Raw genomic sequence first — 10,442 nt, 5'->3', positions numbered from 1 at the left:
GGCATTCCGTGTGCGACCCGACCCGGGGCGGCGCCCCAACCCCTGGATCGGCCCTGCTGTGTGCGTGACCCGGGGAGGCGAGGCAGGCACCAAGGGATCGGGCCTGCCATCTGCCACCTGGGGAGCAGGCCTAAGCCAGCAGGTGGTTATCTCACGAGGGGTCCCAGACTGTGAGAGGGCACAAGTGGGGCTGAGGGACACCCCCCCCACCCCCTCTCCCCTGCCAGTGCACAAATTTTTGTGCACTGGGCCTCTAGTATGAATATACTAAATGCCATCAGTGCCTTACACTTTAAGTAGATTAAAAAGGTAAATTCTATGTTATGTGAATTTTAATGCAATAAAAATTTATTCGTTGCTTTAAAAAATTATGTAAACCATTACATCTTAAGATTACCTAGTGATGGACATGTTTTTTAACCTAGAAGTTTCAAAACTATGGATTCTTAAACAGTCTCTAGATAATCTTCTAACCCTTTGTTGGCCTGAGAGATATTAGTATGCTGTATTTCTAAATCATACACATGACTTTCAAATTGATTTTTTTAAATCATGATGTAGCCGTTAAGCTCTTAGTTGGAAACAAGGAAATGTTGAATATTTTAAATAAAATTTTTAAAAAAAGATTACAAAGACTTGTTCTGTGAGAACCAGAGGCTAAAGCCACTAAAAGGTTAACTGGCCCATGTGACTCTCAATATTGTATTTCCAAATTAAGGGTACACGATTCACTATTCAAGCTAATAATCAGAATAAGCATTTACTTGTGTTTTTATTTTTAATTTATAATTCCTAGCCCACCTATTTTGAAGAATGATCTGAAGGATCTTTATTACCCTTATGAGTACATTCATCTTGTGTGATCTTTTATGTTGTGTAAATTCAGGAGTATTAGATTCTCCTCCCCCCAAATACATGCTTATGTCTGAAATCCCACTATTCAAGAATGTTTGTAATTTCTCATATCTCCCAGGAATCTCTAATAAGGTGTAACTATTGCTGGAGATGGCAGCACCTTATACCCTGTAAGCACCACCTTTATAACTCCATGAGAGTCAGGGCTCAGTGGACTCTGCCCACTGGAGGATCTGTAACAGAAGTGGGGGTGGGTAAGGGGCCCCAGGGTCCTCCCCATGCCCCTGACTCAACAGTGATCTAGGGAGGCTTGCATATCCCGCTCTCACACACCCCCTACACCAGGCAAGCCTGTTACTTAACCTTCAGTGCTAAAGTCTGGAAAGGGACAGCTTTGAGAATGCAGGGCTTCCTGTTTAAAGCCCAGCTACACTGCTTATTTCTGACTTTACGTCTGCTCTCAGCTGGGAGAAAGCAAATCTTGAGTGACCCAGATACTGAAGCACCTTCCTGGGCGCAGAGTCATGTACTTTCGGGAACTGGTGTGGGAGGAAGAGTTGAAACTGCTGCAAAGGCTTGCATTTCAATAAAGCATTTCAGTGACCCCAGCTCGGTGCCAGGGAACAGGGAAGATATAACATAGCATGGCACTGACGAAGGTTCCACACATGACTCACCCAGAAGCCTGGCCCTGCTCAGAGCCCCACGGTATCTGTGGAAAACATTCTCCTAGGCCCTTGGAGAGGATGACTCATGTCAGGGGGTATTTTTAGGAATGCGTTCACTGGCATTTAGCTCAGAGAGGCAGGATCCAATTCAAGAGGAGCCCTGAGCCGTTACACACAAGCTGTTTCGAATGTTGTAATTGTGCCATGGTTTCTGGGTCTGCGGATTGAGTCATCTTCTAGTTAAGCAGAAGGGGAAACAGAAAAAGACTGTTGCCACAACAGGGCATTTGATAAGATGCTAAAGAAATCAATGCCAGGAACAGCATTATATTTATCTTTGCAGGATCACACCTGCTGTTCCAAGCCCATCTGGTAATACTTGGTTAAATTTTGCAAAGTCACTCCTGGTCATTTGAAGGGTTACTTTAAAAAATCAGCACTGGTCTTAGAGGCAGAGTCTAATAAGTTAAAAAGCCTTTTTCACTCCAGAAGGTGCTCATGAATTTGCACTTTGCATTTCAGACCACTGCAAAGGAGCAACACAGAACAACAGGTGCTGCCTGGGGAAGGTGTTGAAGCAGATTAGACTCCCTTTTCCTGGAAGGCTGGGAATCTCCCAAAAGTGTGTGTGTGTACCTATGTGCACATGTAAGTGTGTGGGAGTTTGAGTGTGCTTTGCGAGTGTGTGAATTTGTTTGTAAATGCGTGTATGTTTTGTTGGTGTATATGTGTCTGTATTTGTGTTAGCAGGCATGTGTGTATCTGTGTGTATCTCTATATGTATTTGTGTGTAGGTATGTTCTATTTTCACATGTATGTGTGCATGTGTGTATGCATATTTATGTGTGTTTGTGTGTGTGTTGGGTGTAAGTGCGTATGGCACATGATTTTGTGTGATCAGTTGTATATGTGTTTTTGAATGTATATTTGTATATAGCTGTGTGTGTATTAGTTACTAAACACCCATTGCAGGAAAGCACACATGGACTGCCCAGCAGCCTGGGGGTGAGTTAGCAAGTGATGTGCAGAGTTTTCAAAGTTGAGAAATTGCATCTTTGTACTAGTGGCAGGAAAAGGAAATTCTCCTATCAGTTCTCAGAGAATAATGGCTCAGGATGTGTGGGCTTAGAATTGTAACAGAATTTCTCACCTTCTAGTAATGACCAAAGCCAAACAAAACAAACAATATCTGAATATAAGAGGGGGGAAAAAACACTTTAAAAAGTTTTGGCAAACCTGATGACCATCTGTCTTTCACTGCTGTGCACTCCTACATTCCCCCTGCCTGGTATTCAGGTGACTTTTCTGCACTGGTTTGCCTGAAAGCTCTACCCATTCCTCCCCAGGCCTGTGAGTCTGCTTGACTAATCCTATACCTGGGCTGGCAGGGTTTCACCCACAGTCATGAACTTAAAAGGCAATTCTCCAAATGGAACTGTGATCGCCCAGAGCCCTCCCAGTGGCATTTCACAACCTTTCCCCTGCTCCCACCATCAGTATTATTAAAACAGATGGTGCCTTTCCACTCCAGCAGGGAGCTGCAACAACCAATTTTAGAGAGTAAATTGGAAAGTTGATGTTTCCTTTTAAATAAGCCAAGGATAGCTGATCCCAAGCAGCCAAGAGAGAAAACTGGATCTCAGATTTAACCCTGAATTACAACCACCACAGCATAGCCCTTTGCCAAAAAAGAATGAAACTCTGTCTATGGTCCTTCCATGTATCAGTGCGGATGCAGAGCGGAAATAGCGCATGGTCTCTGTGACGGTATTTTTAGCCTGGCTAAAAATGAGGAAGCATTAGATAATTCAGGCAAAATCTTGTTTTGATGTAATTTCCAGCCATATTTCCAGACTCCAAATATTTGGCTAACCTGGAGAAGCAGCTGAACTCTGGGGCAATGATTGTATCTAAAATGGTCACTCTTTAAGAACAACTAAATATTATCAAATGAAGTGCCTAAACATCATTGTGTCAAATTATAGCCAAATGCTACCTGATACATACACATAGGATGGGAAAAAAAAGATACTTATAAATATTTACCCTTTGTTTTTCATAGGTGTAATGTCCAAAGTGATTCAGGATTGCTCATTTTAATAAGTCCAATAAAGGACTTATGATTTTAAAAATCAAATATTAGATTATGAATTGTAATAGAAGAAACATTAAGCTATACATTAAATACATTTTTTTAAAAAACTGCCTTTTCCTTGTCACTAGCTAACTGCTCATTTTAATAAGTCCAATAAAGGACTTATGATTTAAAAAATCAAATATTAGATTATGAATTGTGATAGAAGAAACATTAAGCTATACGTTTAATAAATTTAAAAGAAACTGCCTTTTCCTTGTCACTAGCTAAGTTGCATAGTCCTCAAAGACTTATTTTGCCTTTCTGGACTTAATTTTTACCTGACAATTTTTTGGAATGTGAATTCTGATTCTTGAGTTATTAACATTCACAATTCTCAACCACTCAAGTTTATTATCAACTGAGAGAGGGGTGATGTCACAGAATGCTTCCTACACTGGCAGGGCCAGTACCTCCAGGTGCCAGAGCCCAGTTATCTACTTACTCATTGTGTCTTCTTCCTGCACAACTGGCAGGCCTGCATTTCTCAGGCTTCTTTATGACAAATTCACAGTCAATGAAATGTGGTCAGAAGTGATGCACACCCCTCTCATGCCCTTTATTTCAAAAATAAAACCATTTCATGCCCAATTCTCCATACTCTCTTCCCCTTGACCTCCTTGATGCACAGAAACATGGAAGCCTTGAGCGTTGTGAAGTGGGTGGAGCCATAAAATGTAAGGACCTGGCTCTCTGAATCACTGCCTGGAGGACAGCCACCCACCACCTGGGAACACCCATTTCTGCACAATCCCTGAGAAAGAAACAGACCTCTATCATTTGGAGCCACTTCACGTATTGCATGCATGTTTGTTATAGCAGCTAGCATTACCCTATCGATTGCACTCTTTTTTTCAAAGAATTGTGTGGATCAGGCTTGTCATCTTAAAAAATTGTTTCAAACCAAGCATAGATAGCTACATTGAGACTCAGACAGTGATGTGCAACTTGTTGGCAGTTTTAGGTTTGTTGGAGTTAATGATTGAATCTGAAAGGTTTGACTTTTCTTACTATTTCTTCCTTTTCCGTTCTCTATTTTACCTTGTACATGTTGTGGGGCTGTCATGCAGACACCATATAAATGATCTCTAAGCCCACGTTTGTATGGCAATTTGTGCTACTAAATTTAACTCATTACCTTAGTTCATTATTCAGAAAGCTGTCTTCTGACCTATGTCTGAGAGACAGCCTAGGAGATTTGATTTATATCCCTATTTCAATGCCTGTGAATAGTAAGAGAAAAAAAGAAAATGAAGGCAAGAATGGAAGGTTCTTTCTTTGTCAGGAGACTAAGGCTGAGAGTAGCTGAACTGATGTCATACCCAAAGCCGAGCTCTCCCGTGTATGGGTGATACACATGTTAATAAACATCTGCTCCTTTTTCTCTTCTTAATCTCTCCTTTGTCTGTCTAGTTTACAGGTCCCAGCCAAAGGACCTAAGATGACCAGAGGAAAAAGAAAATTTTCCTCTTTTACAACATATTTGAGGAGGTGCATTATCTGTTGTTGTTGTTTTTAATCATGTGGTTATGGATTTATTCACTCAACAAGTGTTCATTATGCACACATTCTGTGCCAGGCACTGTGTGGACCCTGGAATCAGAGTGCTGAAGACAGATGGGGGCTCTGCCTTCATGGAACATTTATTGAGACCCAGAGTTAAGAATCTCTTATCAGAAGTGCATCCAAGATGGCCTCAGCATTTCCAGTAGCCATCTGGAGAGGAGTTGGACATGTTTGGTGCAAACTGTGGTAGACACTGAGAGAGGTATCAGTTGAGGCCAATAGGCTGGGAACAGACTCACAGCACAAACCCTGCCCCCTGCCAAGCAAGGATAGGATTTAATCAAGCATCACTTTTCTTTCTAATAGCCCTGTTTCCATTATGTTCTTGGCTCCTGCATCAACCTCCTTTCCTTTCACAAAAAGTATTCTTAGCCCCCACTGCTTTTTCCCTTGCTCTTCCAGTTTTTTCTCCTGCTGGCTATCTAGAGGGAGAAATTGTCTGAAAGAGAGTGATTAGATTCTTTTATAAAAATAAAAAATGGTGCAATTCCACTAAGATAGCAGGATGTCCCTGGTTGCTGCTGAGCTTCCTCTCTCGGACCACAATATCCCGGCAGTGGTGCTCCGGTCTTCTAGGTGGCCTCCCTGCAACCATGAGCCAAGAACTTTAATTTCAAGGCTCACTTGTACCTGCTGCAGTGCTCCTCACTGCCACCCTCTAGCATTGCCAGCGAGAAAGAAAAACACGTCCAGCTGAGTCCACAGCTGAGATTTCTAGGTGGAGGTGGACAGAACCTGGGAAAATCATGGATCTCTAAATGAGACACAGCCGATTGAGAAAGATAAAAGATGTGCCTCCGCGGTCTTGTCTCTGAGCATGTCACCAGCATTGAATCGTATTTGTTAAACAGCTCATCAATCATTATGATATTTTTGGACTTACATCATGCCTTCCTAGGAAAATATTTAATATATGGACAAAGTTAGGAGTAGCGTTGGAAACAAAAATAGCTGGTAATGATTGTAGATATTAATAGTCAACGCTCTGCTTTCAACATCTACTTCTATAAACAATCCCATTTCCTTTGCTGCTATACCAAAAGCAACCTTTTTATAATTCCCTTCCTACTGCTTTTTTTCAATATTAATTTTCACTTTAAAATTTCATTTACTTTATTATCTATATACTGACTGTTATTCACCAAATCTAGTCACAGAGATTTAAGAAAAACAGGGAGGGGTTTGCCAATATCCTGACATATCTTTGGTTTGCTACCCACTTATAAAGCAAACTCTAACACATGGCACCAACTCTCCCCTTCATCTTCTTCCCTCTTCTTGTCCTCCTCCCCCTCCTTCTTCCTCTTCCTTTTAAGAAATCCATCTTTGTTCTTGAATAGTCACAGTTACACACAATTCATTCAAACCCGGAGTCTTTACTAGCACCGCCTGAGAAAATACTTTGGGACCTGGACAACATAACATTCCATTGCAGAGTCATTTCCTCCCAAAAGTTCCACTGGAAAGGATGGAAAATAACATAAACACCTTAAATGATAAAGGTGTGATTCAGATATTCTACGTACAACATGAATCCATACTCTGCGTGTGGGTGTGTGTATATGTGTATGTGTATGTGTGTTTTCCCATCAAAACATTTTCTGCCAAAGTATTCTGTTCAATGGGACTTCCAAAATTTATTTGGGAGGAACACAATGGAAACAGAGAAAATCTGGATTACTTTACATGCCAAGCTGTCTGAGACAATGAAATATACTTCAGACTGGAAAGTAAGTAAAGTAAATTTCAAATATAAAATTGGTCACTAGAACTAAAAGTATATTTTCTGTAATCAGAACAGACTTATAATTGAAAGTGTAGCCCCAGCTCACATTGATAAATGTGGCAATCCAAAAATATAGTCTGCCTAAGAACTGAGTCAGCTTTTCAGGGAGAATTAAACATTTACTGGTCAGTAAAACTGACACCAACTTGTGTTTCTTTGGCCAGAAATACAGTTGAGAATGAACAGCTCTAGTATGAATAATTAGTCACATGTGTCTATTCCCCGTCTCATCTGTGTCTGGTGCTGTGCAAGGTGATGTAGGAGTGAGCGAGGCAGATAAGAGCTGTGCCCTCAGTGAGCTGGTTACTTAGAGGGCATGGAAGTTATAATTAGTAGTGCTACACAAGAGATATAAGAGGGAGTATGGAATTGTGGTTAACTGTGTGGAGCCAGAGCTCAGATGGCTCTCCTTCAAATTCTGGTCCCACCATCAAGAGGATATAAATCTCTACATCTGTGCTTCCTCACATATAAAACAGGAGTGTTCCTAGCATCTCCTGGATAGTGTTGAGCAAATGTGTTAATACGTGTAAACTGCTTACACAGTATGCCTGGCACACAGTAGCATCTGTACATGTTAGCAATCTTGAAAAAAAATTTTACAAGATTTACAAGATTTTTTCCTGTGTGGTAACTTTTACATTGAAGTCCCCACTCTATGAATTACATACCATCCAGGCAAAGTATAATTTTAAATTCTGAACAGCATGCATTCTTCTCTATCCAAGGAAGTAATGGGCAGATAATGGCATAGCTCCTTGTTTTCTATTCCATTCTTAGTCCAGCTGTAGCATGATAGGAGATGGAAGCCAACCCAAAATAAAACAGTTTCACATCTCTGCTTTCCAAGGAATGAATTAATTGAATGAATAGAGAAAGACAACTCATATTTTCAGTTGTATTTGATCCCTTATATCAGGGTCTGCTTCTGGATAATCCAAACTAAAACAGTGAACATTTTTTTCTCCTTTTGTTAATGTTTTGCACAATTCAATTTTTTAAAAAAATATATTTTATTGATTTTTACAAAAAGGAAGGGAGAGGGATAGAGAGTTAGAAACATCAAGGAGCGAGAAACATCGATCAGCTACCTCCTGCACACTCCCCACTGGGGATGTGCCCGCAACCAAGGTACATGCCCTTGACCGGAATCGAACCTGGGACCCTTGAGTCCGCAGGCCGATGCTCTATCTGCTGAGCCAAACAGGTTAGGGCTGCACAATTCAATTTTTACAGGAACACGAAGTCAAGGAACTACATTATTATAGTTAAACTAGAGGCCCAGTGCACAAAATTCATGCATTTGGGGGTTCCCTCAGCCTGGCCTGCACCCTTTTGTAGTCCAGTAGACCTGAGGGGATGTCTGATTGACGGCTTAGTGGGCCTAAGCCATCAGTCGGACATCCTTAGCATTTACACTGCCGCTGTGCTCGCCAGCCATGAGCCCGACTTCTGACTGAATGGCACTCCACCTGTGGGAGCACACTGACCACTAGGGGGCAGCTCCTGCATTGAGTGTCTTCCCCCTGGTGGTCAGTGCACATCATAGTAACCGATCATTCCACCATTTGGTCATTTGCATATTAGCCTCTTATTATATAGAATATGCTGTAGATGAGGCCCCCTAGGACCATAAGAAATGCAAAAAAATTCACTGTTAACTCATTCTCAATTGCCCCCACTTAAAATCAAATTGCCCCCCGTTGGGGCATGTGCTGCACCTTGGGAACCAGTGGACTTGACACTTTTCCTCTCTGAGCTTCATTTCTGAATACATACGCTTATACCATGGGAATTGTAATCTCTTCTCCACCTACCTCACTGGGTTGTCATGAGGAGGTTCTGAGCTAATAAACCTAGAAATGTTTCATCAAGTAAGTGATGTTTAAAGGGAAGAGATTGTTATTTTTAAGCCCATGGGTACCCTCGAAGGTAGCAGGTGCTGATTATGGAAGGAGGGCATGATTGTTTCCTGGGACTCTAGCTATGAAAGCTTTTCAGAGGGTTCTGCAGGCCTTGGAGGGGTGGGCTCTGGCCAACACCCCTGTAGAGGTGGTTGTCCCTGGAGGCACTGGCAGTGGGGGGAGTTCTAGGGGGGCGCTAGGGGGGTGGCGAGGCTGAAGGGGGAGTAACTCAAACCTCCCTGCTTGGCGCCATTCTTTAAATTGTATGTGGCCATTTCACAGCTGGATGTGCTCAGGGTGGGGCTCCAATCTCCTGGAGGGGCCCTGGCTAGGGCAGAGCCAGGTGGGCTAGGAGGGCGGGTTTAGCCACAACCGCAGGAAGGTTCAGTGTGCTTCCGCTGCAGAGATGGCACCGCTGCTGTCGAGAGGGGATGGGTCTGACCCTGGGGGGCCGCTCAGCAGGGGTGGGTCACAGACCCAGGGTGCCTTGGAGGCGCTGACGGCTCGTCACCAGTGTGCTATTGTTGTGGGCGCCCCTGGCAGGGGTGGCGGGGGAAGAGATCGGGAGTCCGAGGTGCAGGCTATGGCTACCCCCAAGGCTGGGTCTTCTCCCCATGGGGTGTCCATGCAGGGGGATTGGAAGAGCTCCCGTGGCCGCTTCCTCTTCCTTCTTTGCAGTCCAGGCTCCTGTCAGGCACTCTCCTCGGACCCCCAGGAACTTGGCTCTGGCTGCCCCACCCCTCCATGGCTCCCTGCAGCCCCTGCCCCACTTGGCTCTCCCCGGCTGCTTGCCTATCAGGAGGCTTCCAGGGCGCCCTGCTGTGGGCAGCTGGTCCTGGGGCAGTGGGTGGGGGTGTGTGGAGCAGCTCCAGTAAAGTTTAGTAAACCCCGGGCCTCTAGTATATATATATCAGCAGTTATACTTAATACTAGAGGTCCAGTGCACAAAATTCATGCATGAGTAGGTCCCTAGGCCTGGCCCGAAATCAGCACTGATCAGGGCCTTCTGGCTGCTGGCGGGGCCTTCCTTTGTTCCATGCCACCCCCCTGGTGGTCAGCACACATCATAGTGAGCAATAGAACTCCCAGTGTCTCAATTGAAATCTTGCATGGCCGCTTCCTCTTCCTTCTTTGCAGTCCAGGCTCCTGTCAGGCACTCTCCTCGGACCCCCAGGAACTTGGCTCTGGCTGCCCCACCCCTCCATGGCTCCCTGCAGCCCCTGCCCCACTTGGCTCTCCCCGGCTGCTTGCCTATCAGGAGGCTTCCAGGGCGCCCTGCTGTGGGCAGCTGGTCCTGGGGCAGTGGGTGGGGGTGTGTGGAGCAGCTCCAGTAAAGTTTAGTAAACCCCAGGTTGGCATCAGGATTCGGCCGTGGGGCCACAGGGCTGCGGAGGAGTATTCCTGGGTAGAACGAAATTGCACGAGACCCAACGTCCCATCCCGTGGCCCCGCAGCCCCTCCCACCCTGTGAACGGTAGTGATGTGATGGCGTCCTGGATAATTTGCATATATATATATATATATATATA

The sequence above is a fragment of the Myotis brandtii genome, unplaced genomic scaffold, assembly GCF_000412655.1.
Source record: "Myotis brandtii unplaced genomic scaffold, ASM41265v1 scaffold297, whole genome shotgun sequence".
Classification (NCBI taxonomy): Eukaryota; Metazoa; Chordata; class Mammalia; order Chiroptera; family Vespertilionidae; genus Myotis; species Myotis brandtii.
The sequence above is the reverse complement of the archived record's forward strand: the minus strand, read 5'-3'. Positions refer to the sequence as shown.